The following is a 20,052-nucleotide window of genomic DNA, read 5'->3' as shown; positions in this document are numbered from 1 at the left end:
ACTGGGTCCTCTCTTCTCTTGACTGTGGATGTCGCATGATTGGCTGTTTGAGCTCCTGCCCCAACTTTCCCCAAATGGTGAGCTATAATCTGGAACAGCAAGTCACATAAACCCTTTACCAGCTTTTTGTCAGGATGTTTTATTACATCAACAGAAATAAAACTGGGGGACAGCAAGCAGTGATGTTCTATGCAACACCAGGGCCACATGCTGTCCCAAGGACAGCTTTGTAGTATGGCCTGCCAGAGGGGCAAATGCACATAATTAAAGGGGACCTACGATGGCATCGTTTCTATGGATCAGTCACCCAGGATGGCACCGTTTCTATGACTCAGCCATCCAGGATGGTACTGTTTCTATGGAGCAGTCACCCAGGATGGTACCGTTTCTATGGAGCAGTCACCCAGGATGGTACTGTTTCTATGGATGAGTCATAACAGATGACTCGGGAGGGAAACTGGGAGTAAGGAGATTGACCAGAGTCTGTCAGACAAAGTGTATGGCATCTCCCAAGAAGAGCAGAAAGTCAGAGTGCTGGAAGTTTCCAGACCCCATTGTTTGGAGGCAGGTTAGCAGCCACTCTCTGATGGTTGGTGGCTGACCATGTCCACCATGATCACAAAAATCATCTACACTCCTATGCTCCAGGTTCTGTTTCCTGGACAGCTCTAATCATAAGGGCTTATCTGTAGCCATTCATGCAGTGAGGGAGAGAGAGAGAATATGGATTACCATATCTGGTTGAAGAATGGCCTCAAAGTGTCCTCATTTTAGTTCACCTGGGGCATGTGAATATGTTACTACTTTGGGGAACAAAACAAATTTTGCATGTGTGACCAAAATAAGAATCTTTTTTTATTAGAAACTGATTGGTCCATTAGCTCAGACTTCTAATTAATTCTTACAGCTTATATTAGCCTATTATACTTGTCTATGTTAGCCACATGTCTCCATACCTTATTCAGCAAGGCAGTCACATCTTGCTTTTTCTGTGGCTGGGTCATGACTGCGGACTGCATCCTCTTCCCAGAATTCTCCTGTTCTCATTGCCCTGCCTCTACTTCCTGCCTGGCTATTGGCCAGTCAGCATTTATTTAAAATATAATTGCCAGGATACAGACCATTGTCCCACAGTACTTCCCCTCTTTAAAACAAACAAACAAACAAACAAAAAAAAAACCCAAGATCTCTGAATCTAATATCCTTTGTTTAGTTTTTCTCCTGATCATTATTCATAACAGCTTGTAATCAACATTCTAAACAAAGGAAAATATCCATAGTCTTGGAATCTGGCAGGTGTAAAAGATCTCAGTAGCCTTGCTCTTTAGGCCGACAGCCCTGTACCCAGAGTTCCCTGAGGAAGTGAAGCTTCAGCCTGTGGAAACCTGGGTGGCCACAGTTCTTTCTTCAGGGTCTCCTTCTCCTTCCATCTCGAATTCCTACTGGAATTTCCTGGAATCAACTTCCAGATACGCAACCTCTGCTGGAATTCTTCCATCCCCAGCCAAGACACAAGGTGGCTGGAAGTGTGGCTTTGTAAGACCAGATCAGGCCAGACTTCCCAGACCATGAGACAATAGGGGAGCGGAGGCCAGCCAGCCTGGTCCTTCTAGCAAACCAGGAAACTTGATTTCTCACTCCCTGTGGTAGTGAGGGTCCAGGAGCACTAAATGTCACCCACTAAATTCTTTAGAGCAGCGGTTCTCAACCTGTGGGTAGTGGGATCCATTTGAGGTCACAGAGCAAATGTTTACATTATGATTCATAACAGTAGCAAAATTACAGTCATGGAGTTCCAATGAAATAATTTTATGACTGGGGGTCAGCACAACATGAGGACCTGTATTAAAGGGTCGCAGCATTAGGAAGGTTGAGAACAACTGTTCTAGAGACTGGCACTAATCTATACTCATGTTGATTAATCTATTAGTTTCTTATTGTCACTGTGACTGATTACCATAAACCTAGTACCTCCAAAAATAACATTCATTCTCACAGAGCCTGAGAAGTCAGAAGTCTGAAACTAGTCCTTCTGATCCAAGATCAAGATGTACAGTCCGAACTCAGGACTGCATTCCTCCTGAGAACTCTGGGGGAGAATGCGTGTCCTTGCTATTTCTGGATTCTAGAAGCTGCCCTCAACCCTGCCTCCTGTGGTGGTTTCCACTGTTAACAGAGTCTAAAATCACCTAGGAGACGAACTTTGAGAAGACAATTGTTTGAGAAGACAATTTCCCTAACCAATCAAAGGCTGCTTCTCTGACCTGTGGTTTCTATTCTACTGCCATATATTCCTCACCGTGCCTTCTTCCTTTGACACATTTTAAAGGTGATAAATTGGGCTGCAGAGATGACTCTGTCAATAAAGGCATTTGCCCACCAGCCTGACAGCCTGAGTTTGAGCCCTGGGACCCAAATGGTGGAAGGAGAGAACTGATTCCTGGGTTGTATTCTTACTGCCACACGACGCCAAGGCATGCATGTCCCACGCCCTCATAGTAAATCAATCAATAAGTGTAATAAAGGCTATATTTGTGTATGCCAAAGGTTGTTTGGATCAAGAAAAAACTTGCTTATCAGGTTCAAGATCCCTAATCCTTTCCCTAGTCACGTGTAACCGACCACCTCATAATCACCACTAAAGCCTGGTTATCACTGCCTGAGCATTCTGGAAAACACTCAGATCACTGAGAGTGCCAATTACAAAAGTCTAGAAAGCAAGATGCTATCAGTAGTCAGTGCTGGATTACAGGCTGGGTAACTCACTAGCAGAGGAGACTGAGAGATGTTTCCAGTCCCAGAGATCCAACTCAGACACCCTTAGAGGCTGTTCCCTAGCTAGGAATTCTGGAGATGTGGCTTACTCCCCAGCTGGTGGCAGGCTTGTCTAGCACGCACAAAGCCCCAGCACAACGCAACACCAGTCACGGTGGTGCTAGCCCTGGGAAGCCACAGGCAGAAGTACCAGAAGTTCAAGGTCATTTTTGGTTGCATGCTGAGTTTCAGTCAAGCTGGGAGGTACAAGACCACAGAGCAAAATAAAAAGGAAAGAAGAAAGGAAGGAAAAGAAAGAAGAGGGATGGGGAGAGAGAGGAAAGGAACAGAAGGGAAGGGAAGGAGAGGGAAGGGAAGGTGTTGAGAGCCTGCTGAGTGAGAAGCACTGTGCTGAGTGATGTGAGGCACAGGAGAGGCCCGAGAAACTTCTAGAAAGAACTTTCCTTCTCCCAACCAACCCAACAACAACTTCTTCTTCTTCTTCTTCTTCTTCTTCTTCTTCTTCTTCTTCTTCTTCTTCTTCTTCTTCTTCTTCTTCTTCTTCTTCTTCTTCCTCTTCTTCTTCCTCTTCGTCCTCTTCCTCCTCCTCCTCCTCCTCCTCCTCCTCCTCCTCCTCCTCCTCCTCCTTCTTTTTTCGAGACAGGGTTTCTCTTAGTAACCTCTCTGGCTGTCCTGGAACTCACTCTGTAGACCAGGCTGGCCTCGACCTCGCAGAGATCCCCCTGCCTCTGCCTCCTGGAGTGCTGGGATTAAAGGCACATGCCACCACCATCAGGCAACTATCCCAACTTCTAAAATTAGTGCTTTTGTTTATTTGTTTTATTGCAGGCAACAGGGGGTGGGGATGGGGACCATTCTCTGTCAGTGTTCTGAGTTACACAGGATAATCAAAGAAAGAGGATCACTCCAGGATGAAATATGACCTTGCAGGCAGCAAGGAGGCTCAGCTCAGTTAAATGGACTGAACCCCAAGCAGCTGTACAAAGGTACATTTATTGATTGTTACACAAAAGTTGGTTTGGGGGTAAAACCAGTTCCACATACCAAGTCCCTGATCAAATCTCTGTTTCGTGAAGGAAAACATCACATCCCTGCAATCTTGGTCCTTATTGTGCACTATTTGCAGCACCCAATAATGCAAGACATTCCAGATGTGCCCGGACTGTTAAGCTGTGCAGCTCCTTCAGGAAAACCGCTCTGTAGAGAAGAGAAAACAATCACTGTTTTCTACAATGGGTTCTTCAAGGTCTAAGTCCCTCCAGCAAACAACTATTGCATTCTACGTTTACTCTACATACAGTGTAAAACAACTAGCTCATTCTGTTGTGTATCCTAGACACAATGCTTCTACTAGATTTCCACTACACTTTAGTATTATCTTCATAACGAACCTTGAGCCCCTTGCTGGGACAGTTAGAATATTGTGTCATATGACTGAAAGTGGCTTCAGAGTGTGTGCTAGCTTTCAAGCATAGTCTGCAATTCAGAAGGGACATGATTAGCCTGGAGTGACCCACCTTGGTGGGAGAGCTGAGCCTGAAACCCTTGCCCCTGGCTCCTACCATCTGCTTTCTTTACACTTTACAATGTTAATAGAAATATTTACTTAGAGTGCGTTAATTAGGGGCTGGGTTCTAAGGTTACTTACCAGGCACTTGTAAATTGAATTCTACCAGCTGCCTCTCACCCTCTCCCTTGCAGCTGGTGACCTTTGCTCCCTGAGCCCCCAGATGCTCTACTGACCACTGAATCGAAGCCCTATGGGAAAATCCTTGAGAATGCTTATTCCTGGTTTGTTCCCAGACCTACTGACTCAGAACCCATCGCTGGGGCTTGAGCTAAGGAAACTGCATTAAGAACAAGCCCTCTGTGTATTTCAGCTCACACCAAAGTTGGAGAGTCAGCTACTAAAGCAGAGAGTCCGCAACAGGTCTGGTACTGCCCACAACATCTGCTGCCTCTAGCTTCCTGCCTCGCAGCCAGGGCCACTCCCTGCCAAGAAAACCCTTGTTGACAGATGCTCTGCACTTCCAGGCCTCCAGGCTCTCACCTGGTTTGTCTTTCTTGGACTGGTTTCGTTGAGTGGATTTTTGTAACCCTTCTAACTCCTTCTGAAATGCCCCTTCTCTCTGTCACTCCTTAAGTCCTGCCTCCAGGCAGACTCACCTGCCGGCTCCTCCGCACAGCTCATTGCTAGTAGTCTCCATTACAGTGCTAAGCCTATTAAGGAAGTCCTAAGTCTGGACATTTGTCCCGGCCTGCTAGGAGCGCACGTTGCTCAGTTCATGCTAGAAAAGCGTGCCCTTCCTTCCCCTGGAGTCAGTCCATGGCTTGGCAAATAGGAGCCTTGGCAAGACTGCAACCATTTGAGCAAGGTATACAGCCTGCTCAGCCATGCTCCAAGCCTCTCCCTCTGCAGACTAGGAGCCTCCTGCTGGCCTGCTGGCCTTGCGAATGAATGGTAGGCAGAGTGCCTACCCGCAGGAGCAGTATATCAAATGCTGCTATAAAGAAGGTCCTTGGAGCAGTAGAGATAGCATGAAGGTTCACTCACTCTCCGTGGACTTTGGCTATTCAGCATCTACACGTTGAAATTTATAATCATAATGGATTAAATAAATATGAGCTACTTCATACTTTGGTGTGCATGCGTGCGTGCATGTGTGTGTGTGTGTGTGTGTGTGTGTGTGAGAGAGAGAGAGAGAGAGAGAGAGAGAGAGAGAGAGAGAGAGAGAGAGAGAGAGAGAGGTATGGATGTGCCACCATACCATACCATACCAATACCTGGCTCTTCTCCGTTTTGAGACAGGATCTCTACTGAAACTGGAGCTCACAGTTTGGGCTAAGCTGGGTGGCCATTGAACTCCCCAGATGCATCTGTTTTCACCTCCCCAGCACTGGAGCTGCAGGTGCATCCTGCCATGCCCAGCTTTTTATGTGAGTGATGGGGATCTGAACTCAGGTCCTCACACTTGTCCGGCAAACACTTTGTGGACTGAGCCATAGCCCCAGCTCCACTCTTTGTTTTTGACCCCAAACAGAACTCATTTCCATTTTTGCAGGAAGTAAATATATCTGAGCCTATAAGAGAAATGGCCTGACTGAAAGACCGTCCATTACCCTGCTCACGCATCAGTGAAATCATAACATCCTTCAGGCCTCAGCAGAGATACAGCAGCTACAGAGACATTGCAGAATCTCTTGTTCTATAGGGAGAGGACCTAGAGCTTCGAGAGGTCACCAGGGCTCAGCTCAGTTTAAAGAGTTTCAAAGCTCCCACGGCGGCAGAGGGGCTGCATTTACGGTACTTGATTAAATTCTTTTGAAAGGTCATTATGACACTCCAAGAAAAGACTATGTACTAACTTTCTGCCTGTTCCCACCCAAGAGCAGAACAGGCTGGCTCTTCAGGTGACTGGAGCTGAATTCCTAGTTGGCTACACAGTGACGAAACAATTGACAGAGAGGCTGACAGAGAGAACTGTGCGGAGGAAAACAACCTGTTTGAGCTTGTTTAACTGGAGGACTGGTTCCTGTGTGGCAGCAAAGGAACCAAAGAATGCCAGTGCTTGGCAAACTTTTTTCTTTTCTTTTGTCTTGCTTTTTATTTTGTTTTGTCTTGAGACAGAATCTTGCTATGTAGCTGTGCTGGTACTTTTTTTTTTTCTCCTAGCACAAGCCTGGACATGTGGGAAGAGGGAACCTCAGTTGAAGGATTATCTCCAAGTCTGTGGGAGGCATTTTCTTGATTGATGGCTTATGTGGGAGGACTCAGCCCATTGTGGATGGTGCCATCCCTGGGCAGGTGTTTCTGGATGGTACAAGAAAGCAAGTCATAAGGAGAAAGCCAGTAAGTCGTATTCCTCTATGGTCTGTGCTTTAGTTCCTGCCTTTAGATCCCTGCCTTGAGTTCCTGCCTTGGCTTCCCTCAATGATGGACTTGGACCTGTAAGCCAAATAAACCCTTTCCTCCCCGAGTTGCTTTCAGCCAATGTTTTTATCACACAGCAACAGAAACTAAGATAGTAACCCATCCTGGCCTTGAATTTGAAATATTCCTGCCTTAGCCTCCCAAGTGCTAGGATTATACAATATGTCACTTAGCATCTCGTTGTTGCTGTTGTTTATTTAAATCTTTTATTTATTTATTTATTTTACTTTTTATATATGTGTGCTGATTGTGGGTTTATGCATGTAAGTGTAATTTCCATGGAGACCAGAAGGGGCGTCAGATCCCTGGAAGTGGAGTTACAGGAGGTTGTCCAATGTCTGGTATGGGTACTGGGAACTGAACTTGGATTCTCTTTGAGAGCAGTTATACAGTGTTGTGGGAGAATGCTCTTGTACACCATAAAGATTTATCACTCATATTGATTTAATAAAATGCTGATTGGCCAATAGCCAGGCAGGAAGTATAGGCAGGGCTACCAGACTAAGAGAATCCTGGGAACAGGAAGGACTGAGATGCAGTCACCAGCCAGATGCAGAGGAAACAAGATGAGAATGCCTTATTGATAAAAGTACCAAGCCGTGTGACTAAGCATAGACAAGGATTATGGGTTAACTTTAGTTGTAAGAGCTAGTTAACAATAATCCTGAGCTAATAGGCCAAACAGTTTCTAATTTATATAAGCCTCTGTGTGTTTTTTGGGGACTGAATGGCTGTGGGACAGAGTGGGACAGACACTTCCATCTACAAACAGCACCCAACATGGGGCACAAATTCACACACACACAAAAAAAAATGCCCATTTGCCTGAGTTTTTTTAGTTACCAGCACAGGTTAGAGCTGGACTCTAACCTAGCTACTGGGTTCAGAAGAAAAACCAGCTCTCCCAGCTCCCATCCATCCCAGCTTAGCTTCCATGTAAAGATGGAAAATACACAGAGAATCTAGATGCTATATGTAATTGTGTTGTCTTTGAATTGTTTGACTGCTGAGGAAGGAGCAACAGCTACTAAAAGACATTTGATTGTAAATGCTGCTGGATTAATCCAACCTATATATTTTGAAAATGCCTTAACTTCAAAATTTAAGTCAAAAAATATGTTACTTTGGAGAAGAAGTTTTACTTTTGTTTCCACAGGATGTGTGAATTCATTCTGGGTTAAGAAAAGTAAGATTTGATTAAGGAAGATCCCCTGAAAAATCTCCAGTATGAGTGGATGGCCCAGATGATCCAATATTTTTAGAGCACCTCTGGTTGCAGTTTCCCCTGAATTCTACATCCAGAACAGATTCAAGACTGCTGACTGAGATAATCCAGCCTCACAGAATACTCCAGTCAGGACTTGACCATAATCCTAAATTTTCTTTGGGTCGCCATAAGATTATCAGCATCCCCAATCAGCAGTAAATAACTAGAAAACTATAACCACATTACCAAAAAAATGAATTATGGATATCTGTCTTTGTTTAGTGTGTTGGTTACAAGTTGTTATGGATGGGGCTGGAGAGATGGCTCAGTGGTTAAGAGCATTGCCTGCTCTTCCAAAGGTCCTGAGTTCAGTTTCCAGCAACTACATGGTGGCTCACAACCATCTGTAATGAGGTCTGGTGCCCTCTTATGGCTTTCAGGCATACATGTAGACAGAATATTGTATACAGCATAAATAAATAAATATTTTTTAAAGTTTTTAAAAAACAAGTTGTTGGGCTGGAGAGATGGCTCAGTGGTTAAGAGCATTGTCTGCTCTTCCAAAGGTCCTGAGTTCAATTCCCAGCAACCACATGGTGGCTCACAACCATCTGTAATGAGGTCTGGTGCCCTCTTCTGGCCTGCAGACATACACACAGAATATTGTATCCATAATGAATAAATAAATATTTTTAAAAAAAGTTGTTATGGATAATGGTCAGAAAAAAGTTAAGCAAAGGAAATTAGACTCAATGTTCTTGTTTTGAAAAGAAAAAAAAGGGGGGGATATAGATATGATAGAATAGAAAGGTTGATTATTGGATCTACTCTGAAAAGACAAAAAGGGAGAATATAGACATAATTTTGTTTTGAAAACAAGAAAGGGAGGATATAGATATGATAAGATAAAATGGTAGGTTATTGAATCTACTTTTAAAAACCAACTACTAGTTTTAAATGTTTTAGACTGGATTGGTCTTTTGTATATTGTATTCAAATTTTGAATAATGATACAACTTTGAGATTAATATTGTTAGAACATACTGTACATATATTTCTACTCTTGTTCAAGATATTGTACCTATATAACTCATTTAACAATATAATACAAATTTCTAGTCTTTGAAAGTTATTATTACCAACTGTTTAGGATAATAAAGAAATGCAGGTTAGTAATTAGTCACCCATTATAATGGAACTCATAGTCACATTAAGTATGTTTTCAAGGTGAAACAAAGATATATTTTAGATAGACAGGTCATCTCCAAACACTTCAGAGATCTATGTAATATAATATAGTATTTAACATGTTTTAATAACATAGGCTCATTTTTATGACAATGAGACATGTCTGGCAGCACTAATATATTTCAGAGAAGATAATTGGTATTGAAGAAACTATACATGGAATTTTTGTGTGGCAAAAGTAAGCTGCTGAGCTAGAAAACACCCTTTCCTTGACTGCTGGCAATATGCTGTCCTAATTGGACAAGCAGGGCACAAAAGAAAATAACTGACAGGGCTGGAGAGATGGCTCAGTGTTTAAGAATACTGCCTGCTCTTCCAGAGGTCCTGAGTTCAATTCCCAGCAACCACATGGTGGCTCACAACCATATGTTATGGGGTCTGGTGCCCTCTTCTGGCCTGCAGGCATACACATAGACAGAATATTGTATACATAATAAATAAATATTTAAAAAAAAGAAAATAACTGACAACATTGTCAAGACAGGGAGGGAAGCCCTTCAGAATACCCTGCTTCACAGAAAGATCTGTGGGATATGCTACGCCTGTAGGCTGAAGACTGATGCCCCAACATTGCAGAGGAACTTTGGGTGACTGTCCAGGAGGCCAGCTGTTTCTGTCATTATTCACATTTTTGTAAGTTGCCTGCTTGCACTTCCTGCTTACTCAGTTAACATTTCCTTCTTGGGTTTCTGAAGCAGTTGAAGATGAGGTAGCCATAGTTACAGTTTACCAGACACAGAAAGCAAATTATGATAGAAAGCAAATAAATTAGGTACAAGACTTTGGACTCACCAAGATAGGATAGATGTGGAGTATTTTTTCTAAATTTATCAAGTGCAAATGATCTAGACATTATTGAAGTATTTATTGCCTGTCTATATTGAATATAGCCATTGTACCTACTGTATGTGTTCTTATACTGGCTATAGCCTTTCCTTTTTTTATTTTAGACAAAAAGGGGAAACGTTCTGATTCTTTCTCTCTCTCTCTCTCTCTCTCTCTCTCTCTCTCTCTCTCTCTCTCTCTCTCTCTCTTTTTGAGACAGGATTTCTTTGTGTAGCCTTAGCTGTCCTGGAACTAGTTCTGTAGATCAGGCTTGCCTCAAATTTACAGAGATTCACTTGCCTCTGTCTCCTGAGTGCTGGATTTTAAAATGTGCACCATAGCCAAGCTGAACAGGCCTATCACCACCAGAATAACTCAGATCAATCTTTTTTTTTTCAGATCAATCTTTTAAACTATACTCCGCACCCTTCTGTTGTGGGATATTTTGGTTACACTCTGACACTCCCAAGACTGACAGTAAAGTTTACTGTAAATCAGAGGGTGGAGCTAGCTATTAGCTGACCAAAATTAGCCAGAGAGGTTTTGAAAGACCAAGAAAATACAGAGAGACACAGGAAGTAATAGGAAGGAATTTAGAAAGATTCTTAGCCCTTTCAGGTCGAGGAAGGGAAGAGCGAGAAGGTCACTGGTCATTTCTCCACTGTTTCTCTGGTCAATCAGGTTCTTACCCCATATCTGACTCCTGAGTTTTTATTGATAAATAATAATTGTACAAATGCTTCACATGGTGCCCAGTGTGGGGCAAGGGATCATGAGGCAGCTGTTCATCTCTGGCTTTGCAGCTGTTGGAGTCACTACCACGGCTGGCTTTCCCTCCCTTCCCCCAGGTCCTCTGTGAGAGTCTGGGTTTTTCTCATTGCCGTCTCTCAATAGTAGCCTCCAACTGCTGCTCATCCACAGTTCCAAGTGTCACAGGTGGCTGGGCCCCAAATGTGCCAGAATTAGCCACCCACCCCAGCTGGCTCTGCCCTTCAGGCAGCTCTGAGCCCTTGCTTCCCGCCACGTGGGCTTCTTCTGCATGTCCCCACACCTCTAAGCTGCAGACTGCTTGCTCCCTCTCCCCGTAGGTTGTAGGCTTCCCCTGGGCCCTTTCCGCAGGCCATTGCCATACCAGGTTGGCTGCCTCAACACTGCTTCCACTGCTGCTGCCTCTGCCACACACTCTCAGATCCCAGCTACATGTGAGCAGTGGCAGTATTCCCCGCCAGGCCATGCACTGCCCATATTCTCTGCCCAGCCATGCAGCACAGTAACATCCAGCCTCACACTTCACTGTTATTATCAGCAGATCTGGTGAGATGTCTGGGAATTCTGAAAAGGAGAATTGTTTTTTTTTTTTAAAAAAAAGAGTTTTTACCCACGTTAAAAATGAGGAACAATATTAGAATGCAGGGAGTTAGGTCTCTGTATGGTTCCACAATGGATGGTTTGAAAATGGAAAAATTAAATGAAGGGATAATAGACTTACCCGGGACTGACAAAATGTCCATTATAATCACTATTGGTTTGGTAATTCATGGTTTATCCTTTAAAAGTGGTTTGACATCTGTGCCAAATATGAAAAATTGACTGAGAAGATATAAACCGTAGAAATACCTAATAATGAAACTAAGATAAATACTCACACAGAGACAGAGGAGTTTAGAGCAGAACCTACCTTACTATTGCATTATATAAACTGAAGAGGAGTGGCCCAACCTTAATTTATTCCATTACCCTTCAACAATGACCACTAGATGATATACACCCCCAAGGTTATACAGAAGATAACTGGGACCCTGTAGAAATGTTAGATTTGAAGAAATTTGAGGAAGCAATGGTTTCATATGATATGCATTTACCTTTTGTGAAGCAGATGTTAAATTCATGGGCAATTCAGAACAGCTTTATTCCACAAGACTGGAAAGAATTAGTTGTAGCAATGTTAGAAGCTGGTCCTCAGTTATAATGGAAAACATGGTGGAGGGAGGAAGCTAAGGTCATAGAACGATGAGGTGGGGATAGAGGTATGTAAATTTCCCAGGACTAGCTTCTTGGTGGAGGTCAGAATGCTGACTTACAAAGCCAGCTTAGATTTGATGGTCACACCTTGTCCCTATGTCGTATAACAGCTTTGAATGCTTGGGACAGGGTTGAAAAACCAGGAAGGAGGACCAAATCATTAATAAAATTATACAAGGCCCAAAAAAAGTCTTCACTGGTTTTTCACAAAGATTGACTTCAACTGTAAATAGAATGATATCAGATCCCGAAATTAGTTCCACGGAATCTGGCCCCCTTCTTCTAACTAGGCACACACATGATACACATAAATACATACAGATAAAGTACCCATACATATGAAGTAAAATAAAATTAATATTTAAAGTATAAAAGAAGCTGGGCAGTGTTAGCTCACACCTTAATCCCAGCACTTGGGAGGCAGAGGCAGGCAGATCTCTGTGAGTTTGAGGCCAACCTGATCTATAGAGTTCCAGGACAGACTCCAAAGCTACAGAGAAACCTTGTCTCAATAAAGAAAAAATACATTTAAAATATAAAAGAAATAGGCAGAGGACCCAGCTGTGATGGTGCACACCTGTAGTCTTAGCACTTGTGATGCCAAGGCAAGAGGATCAGGAGTTTGAGGATAAACTGGGGCACTTAGCAAATTCCAGGCCAGCCTGAACTGTATAACATGACCCTATCTCAATAAACAAACAAACAAATAAATAAAGCTACAACCAAACAAAGCAAAACAAAGCCAAGGGGGCTGGAGAGATGATTCAGTGACTAAAAATACTTGGTGTTCTTTCCAGAGGATCCAGGTTTCGTTCCCACATCAAGAAGAGCACAATTACCTGTAATTCCAGTTTTAGGGGATTTGAGGCCCCCTTCTGGTCCCCATGGCACTGCATGAATACACCTACATACACTTAGGTACACACATGCACATAAAATAGAAGTTTTTAACAAAATAAGAGAAGATTTGAGTAGACATTACTCCAAAAAAAGATGTATGTGCTACTTCAATATCCAGAAAGTTGAATCTATAATGGTTCTCATTTTCTTTTCTTCTTTCTTTTTCTTTCTTTCTTTCTTTCTTTCTTTCTTTCTTTCTTTCTTTCTTTCTTTCTTTCTTTCTTTCTTTCTTTTTTGAGACAGGGTGTTTCTCTGTGTGCCCCGACTGTCCTGGAACTTGCTCTGTAGACCAGGCTAGTCTTGAATTCAGAGTTTCTCCTGCCTCTGCCTCCCAAGTGCTGGGATTAAAGGTGTGTGCCACCACCATGCATTCTTTTATAATTCAACTGACCATCAGTGCAATAAGAATTAGACATGAGAGGCACCAGGAGACATCACTGGGAACCTTCATCTGGTGATGGATGGAGATAGAGACAGAGACCCACACTGGAGCACTGGACTGAGCTCCCAAGGTCCCAATGAGGAGCAGATGGAGGGAGAACACGAGCAAGGATGTCAGGACCACGGGGGGTGCACCCACCCACTGAGACAGTGGGGCTGATCTATTGGGAGCTCACCAAGGCCAGCTGGACTGTGACTGAAAAAGCATGGGATAAAACCGGACTCTCTGATCATGGCGAACAATGAGGACTGATGAGAAGCCAAGGTCAATGGCAAGGGGTTTTGATCCTACTTCATGTTCCGGCTTGGTGGGAGCCTAGCCAGTTTGGATGTTCACCTTCCTAGACATGGACGGAGGGGGGAGGACCTTGGACTTTCCACAGGGCAGGGAACCATGACTGCTCTTTGGATAGGAGAGGGAGGGGGAGAGGAGTGGGGGGAGGGGGAGAAGAGAGGGGGGTGGGGGAGTAGAGTGGAGGGAGGGGGAGGGAAATGGGAGGCTGGGAGGAGGCGGAAACTTTTTTTTTTCTTATTCTCAATACAATAAAAAAAATAAAAAAAAGAATTAGACATGAGTAACCACTGAATATATTTTTGCATTGACTTACTTAGAAAAAGTAACCTTTGTTTTACTATGTAGTTTTATTTAATGTGTAAACTGTATTGCTATACATAAAGTATGGCTTCATTTTTTTCTTTCTTTTTTTTAATATTTATTTATTTATTATGTATACAATATTCTGTGTGTATGCCTGCAGGCCAGAAGAGGGCACCAGACTCCTCTACAGATGGTTGTGAGCCACCATGTGGTTGCTGGGAATTGAACTCGGGACCTTTGGAAGAGCAGGCAATGCTCTTAACCTCTGAACCATCTCTCTAGCCCCTTCATTTTTTTTTTTAAAGAGCACTCATAGTTAAGGAAAAGATGTATAAATAGCACAACAGCATCAGATCCCAGAGGAAGTGCAAAGCAGAACCTCAGTGAAATCCAGTTCCTACCTCCTGGGGTGGCTGTCAAGAGAAGGCCAATGATGGCAGCTAGACTGAGGAATTGAAACTGTTACACAATGCTGGTGGGCAGGAGAAATGCTGCCCTTTGGAGCACAATTAAATACAAAGAAATAACTCTGCAATTCCACTTCCAAGAGAAATTATAGCCATTTAGACAAAAAATGTAGCAGTTTCGTGTGCAGTGGTTGAAACCAGAAGAATCCAGTCCACTGGTAAGTGCATAAGTGAACTGTGTTACAGCTGTACCTGCAGTTCTACTGCCTGGTGAAAGGCAGCAAGCTGTGTTTACGTTGGCAGCACACTAAAACTGGAACAATGCGAAGATTAGCTTGGCTCCTGTGCAAGGATGACATTCAACTCTGTGAAGTAGTCCATATTATTTTTTAAATTGTGCTGATATATTTAACATACACACAGAGAGACACCTAAAATGTCCTAAAGTAGGCATTCATGTACATGTAAATACAGTTGCAGAATGCAAACATTTTGGAAAGAGCATTGATTGTGTCATAGCTCATTCATTTGCAGTGGATCTTTGTTCTTTTTCCCTCAAGTTTGGAAATGGCTATGCTAAGCTGGGGCTTTGCTTGAATTCTGCACTGGGTCCTCAAACGAACTGATGTGAACGTAGCTTTTGCCCTGTGTGAAGGAGCAGTCACACCCCCAAAACAGAATAGGAAAAAATATCTAGAACAATTTCAAGTTTTATCTTTTTTTATATGACCAGAAAAACACAAAGATAAGGAAGAGTAAGCTGCAGCCCATGTGCTGCCTGCACTGACTCCAGAATACTTGCACTGGATGAAAGAAAGGGCGCTTTAAAAAGGATATGATCCATGACTTCATAGGTGGAAAGTCTAGAAAATGCGACCTTCTGCTCCTCCAGCCTCCACCTCCCAAGTGCTGGAATTCGAGGCATGTGCTACCACACCTGGTTGTGGGCTTGGGCTGAAACCCAGAACACTAGGCAAGAACTCTACCAACTGATCTCCCCAGCCCACAGAGTCTTTTTAAAAGAAAGTCTGCAATATTAGCACCTCTAATTGCACCAAATTTCTGTTCCTTTGCGCTTCCAGTCTTTATGTGTGTTTCTGTGTTTGTCACTGCATGTCAGAGTATTCAGCCTGTTCTGCTTGCAACTTTGAAATTATCCTCCATCAGGATTTTCTGGGGCTTATTCTGGGATCAGCTTTTACATTAAAGATTAAAATGCAGACAGGAAAATTGTGCAAACCTTAAATGTACAGCTCCTTGAACTGCAAAATGAATGCAAACCAAAAGTCTTTGCTTTGAAAACAAGGAACTCAAGGGCCACAGGACTGACTGGATTGATGTGTGTGACAAAGGCAGACACAGCTGGACAGCAGTTAAGGCACCAGGAGAGACTGTATTCTATGGCTGCCAAGGGCAGAGAAAGAGCTGAGTTCCATAGGATGTGGGCAGAGGTGATGGGGTGGGAGAAGACAGAGTGGGAGGGCTGAGTCAGGAGCATGGAAAATCATTAGAAGCAAAAGGTCTTTGCTCCACGTGAATTCCATCCAGTTTGCTAACTGGCACTAATGCCTTATCAAGTGAGACTCCTACTTTCCTCTTACCCCTGCCCCAACAAGACTGGGAAACAGGGGACAGGGACTCTATCTTCAGGTGGTAGCTGGAACAAACAGTGACCCTTTTTGGAAACTGAGTTTTCTTAGCCAGGTATTTTGAATAAAAATAGAGTCATTCCAGCAATTAAACCTTGAACTGTGAGAAAATGTGTGTTTTTTCAAGTGTCTGAAGGTGAAGGCTGAGGCCCAGGAAAGCAGAAGTCTGAGAGGAGCCTGCCTAGAACTTGGTCAATGAGTGAACCTTTGTGCACAAGTAACCCACAGATTGTAGGACTTTCAGAATTGTTCCTGAAGCAGGAAGAGGTCAAAGGACAATTTGTAGGAGTAAGTTCTCCCCTTTGACCATGTCAACAGGTCCAGGTTGTGGTTGCAAGTTTTTTAGGCTTGAGTGCAGGGATCTCCATCCTCTGTGTCATCTTACCCACCCTCCAACATAAATCTTAGCACACAACATAGACTCATTTGCTTCATCATTTGGCAGGTTCTCTGAGGAGCTGGACAAAGACACTGTGTAATGGTCTGCTCTGTCCTTTTAAGAGACAAGCCAGGCCCACTCCCTCCTCTGTCCACCTCTTCTCCCCTTTTCCCCTTTCCTCCCCATAACTCACTAAATAAATATCCAACCTCACTCTGCATGGTGTGCTTATCAGTCTGTCTCTCACCTATCCTGTGGTTTCCTGTCCAGAACCAGCTACCTTTGGAGACCTGTGGTGTGGTCTCATGGTGTGCCCATTCATCTGTCTCTCTCTCTCTCTCTCTCTCCTCGTGGGACTGGCTGCCCCAAGGAGGTCTCTCACCCAGCACGCAGCTCCCTGCCTAGGACTCTGTGGCCCGCTGGAGCCACTCCAAGGAACTGCACAGTCCCTGCCTGGGATTGGCTGCTCTTGGGACCTGCTGCCTGCTGCCACTTCGGAGACCTGCAGCGTAGTCTTGGGACCTGCAGCATGGCCTGCTGTGGTCTCGTGGTCCACTGCCCATTGCTGCCACTCAGGGACCTGCAGTGTTTCTGCCATTGCACCCCTCGGGGGAACCTGCAGCATTTTACTTAAACTATAACAGACTGGCTGGACCCTGATTCTTCCATTTGACATCTGGCTTTGGTTTCCTGACTTACAGAGGAGATAATGCCTGCTGTTAAATCAGTAATGAGTAGAAGTCACGCAGTGCACGGTAGCACTCTATTTACAGCAAGGTCTTCTCACCAAAGGTATGAATGGCCTAGTGCTACTTAAGGTCCTCTCCTGGCTTGAATTCCATTATCCAGACCCATAGAAAGATTCTTTCAAGTTAAAAGTCAAGATCTAAAAGTGAAAATCTTCAGAGAATTAAACTTCAGCAGCAATTCTATAAAAAGTAGGTTCTTTTTTTTTTTTTTTTTTTTTGGACAGGGTCGCATGCATTCCAGGCTAGCCTAGATTCTCTACATATCTAAAAAGAGCCTTGCGTAGCCTCTCTGATCTAGCCACCTCCACTTCCCAAGTGCTAGCATTGCAGACTTGTGCCACCACACCCAGTTTATGTGGTGCTGGGTAGTAAGCTGTGTCTTCACGAATGCTAGGCCAGCAGACTACCATCTGAGCTACACCCCAGGCCTTAAAAGGGCATTATAGAACTCATTCATATGGTTTTCTTTATCCATGTGTATAGATGTGTATGTGTGTACATGCATGCTTGCATGCATATGTACATGGGGAGGCTGGAGGACAACCTCTGGTAGCATCCTCAGGAACACCATCCACCTCCTTTGAGACAGCATCTTTCATTGGCCAAGAGCAGCTCACCCAAGACAGGCCGTCCAATGAGTCCCAGGGATCCTCTTGTCTTTACCTTTCTAGCACTGGAATAGAATTGTGAGAAACAGAGGATATAACACCGGTGTTGAGGCTAGAGAGAAAAGTCAGCAGCTAAGATCACTAGTTATTCCTCCATAGTACCAGGGTTCAAGTCCTACTACCCATATGATGGCTCACAATTGTCTGCAAGTCTAGTTCCAGGGGATCTGATACCCTTGTCTGGCCTTTGAAGGCACTGCACACAGGTGATGAAGAGAAATACATGCAGGGGAACCACTCATCCACACAAAATAAGTAAATCTTAAAAAATTAATAATCTCAGTGTCACACAAAGACACACAAACAAAGCAAAGAGTAGCTCGGCTAGGCAATTCACTTTGCAAAAAGGGTATGCCTGAACCCAAACTTGCTAGTCACACATACCAAGGCCAACATGGCTCCTGTCTTTTATCCCTGGTGTAGGTGTTGGCTGCATCTAATCCATACAAAGCCAGAAGGGAGGGCTCAGGAAATGAGTCCTTGTTTGACTGATTACATTTGACAAATAAATCAAAAACTCATTTCTCAGAGGAGCACACGCTATCTAGACGAGGTGAGGGCTAGGAATTGAACTTAGGTCTTCAAGCTGTACCAAGCCATTCCCCAAAAGCCTCACACAGACTTTTCCATAATATTGTTGAAGTTTACCATGTGCCAGTCACTGAAACTAAGCCTTAGCTGGGAAAGAACTCACAAATCACTGGCAGATAGATCTCAAAGTCAAAGCCAAAAAGTTAAGAGAAACTGTAACCCAGGTCTGAGGGCTGCAATACAGTGTGATATCTGGAAGAAAGCCACATTGAGGGGGAAAAAATGAACATTCCAGGAAGAAGGACAACACTGTGCTCAGGATTGCAGATATTGTCTTCTATTTTCAGAGAACTGAGGTAAAATTGCAGACAAGAGGTGGGAGGCACAAAGTGGGAAGGAAGGGGCCTGAACCCTTCACACCAGGCACATCCTTAGCTGCAAATTCAAATACAGTTTTATAATAGAAAATAAATTATTAACACATAACGAGTGGAGCTGTTTATTTATCCCTCACATGAGAGGGAAAGGGCAGTGTTTTTAGCTACAGAGATGCAATGGAGACATGCGTTAGGACTTTTACTCTTTAGGCACCCCCAGAAGCTGGCAAACACTGCAGGGAACAGGCCTGGGCATAAAAGGGCAGCCATGCCATCCCAGTGGACCCAGGCCATGTTATACTTGCTGCGTCTGCCTCCACTGGCACCGCTGGGAAGCCACGGGTCTTAGCAATACACCCCCAGCTTCCCAAAGCCCACGCCTCTGCTAAGAAAAGCCTACTTTAAACTTTCTGACAAGAGAGGAAGGCTGAGGATGTAAATTTCTGGGTCACCACCTACCCACTCTGTAGATTTGGGCAAATCCCTTAAATCTCCTTTTACTCCAGTGTCCTCATGCGTCTGATGGCAATGACAACACAAGCAACCTCCAGGTGATGCTACATAACGGGGTGACGGGTCGTGTGCTCAAAGTTGTGTGTGGTACAGAATGAGCACCGTGCGGTTGTAGCATGATTGTCCCCGAGCAGGATGTTAAGTCAAGACACAAAATTCTCCTAGAAGAGAAACAGGAGAGACGGCTCAGAGGTTAAGAGTGCAGGCTGCTCTTCCAGAGGTCTTTAGTTCAATTCCCAGCAACCACATAATGGCTCAAACCATTTATAAAGAGATCTGGCATTCTCTTCTGGCCTCCAGGCATATATGCAGGCAGAACACTGTATACATAATAAGTAAATATGTCTTTAAAAAGTGATGAAAACCCATTACACTTTTTTTTCTATTTTCATGTGGTATATGCATGTGTGTATGCAAATTTGCATTACTGTGTGGGGATCATGTCAAAGTCCCAGATTATGATGGGAATTATCTTTAATTGCTCATCTAACTTACTGATTTAGGCTGGGTTTCTTAAACTTAGACCTTGCCAATTCCAGGTAGGCATCATGCCCACTGGGTATTTTTACCTGGATTCTGGGGATTTGAATTCCAGTTTTCAAGTTTGTGTGTCAAGTGTTTTAACCACTGGGCATCTCGGTGATACCCAGGAGTTAGTATTATTGAGGTGTGCATAAGGCGGCGGCAAGAGGGTGTTGATGGGGACCTGGACAGGAAACTTGTCTAAGGATGTCACGTGTTTGAGGAGGGAAGAATCAAGGAAAAAACAAAGTGGGGAGGAGGAGAAAATAAGGAAAAGAAACAGAGCTTAGAGGGTGAGAGAGAAAACTAA

At 43.8% G+C, this 20,052-nt stretch overlaps 1 pseudogene; it reads left to right on the top strand.

Moving 5' to 3' along the window:
• Positions 1 to 14,640: 14,640 nt before the first annotated feature.
• Positions 14,641 to 14,741, top strand: LOC126491785 (uncharacterized; annotated as a pseudogene).
• The last annotated feature ends 5,311 nt before the right edge of the window (positions 14,742 to 20,052 follow it).

The sequence above is a fragment of the Alexandromys fortis genome, unplaced genomic scaffold (assembly GCF_014885135.2).
Source record: "Alexandromys fortis isolate MF-2015 unplaced genomic scaffold, M_Fortis_MF-2015_v1.1 scaffold_22, whole genome shotgun sequence".
In the NCBI taxonomy this organism is placed as follows: Eukaryota; Metazoa; Chordata; class Mammalia; order Rodentia; family Cricetidae; genus Alexandromys; species Alexandromys fortis.
This window is presented reverse-complemented; position numbering and strand designations above follow the sequence as displayed.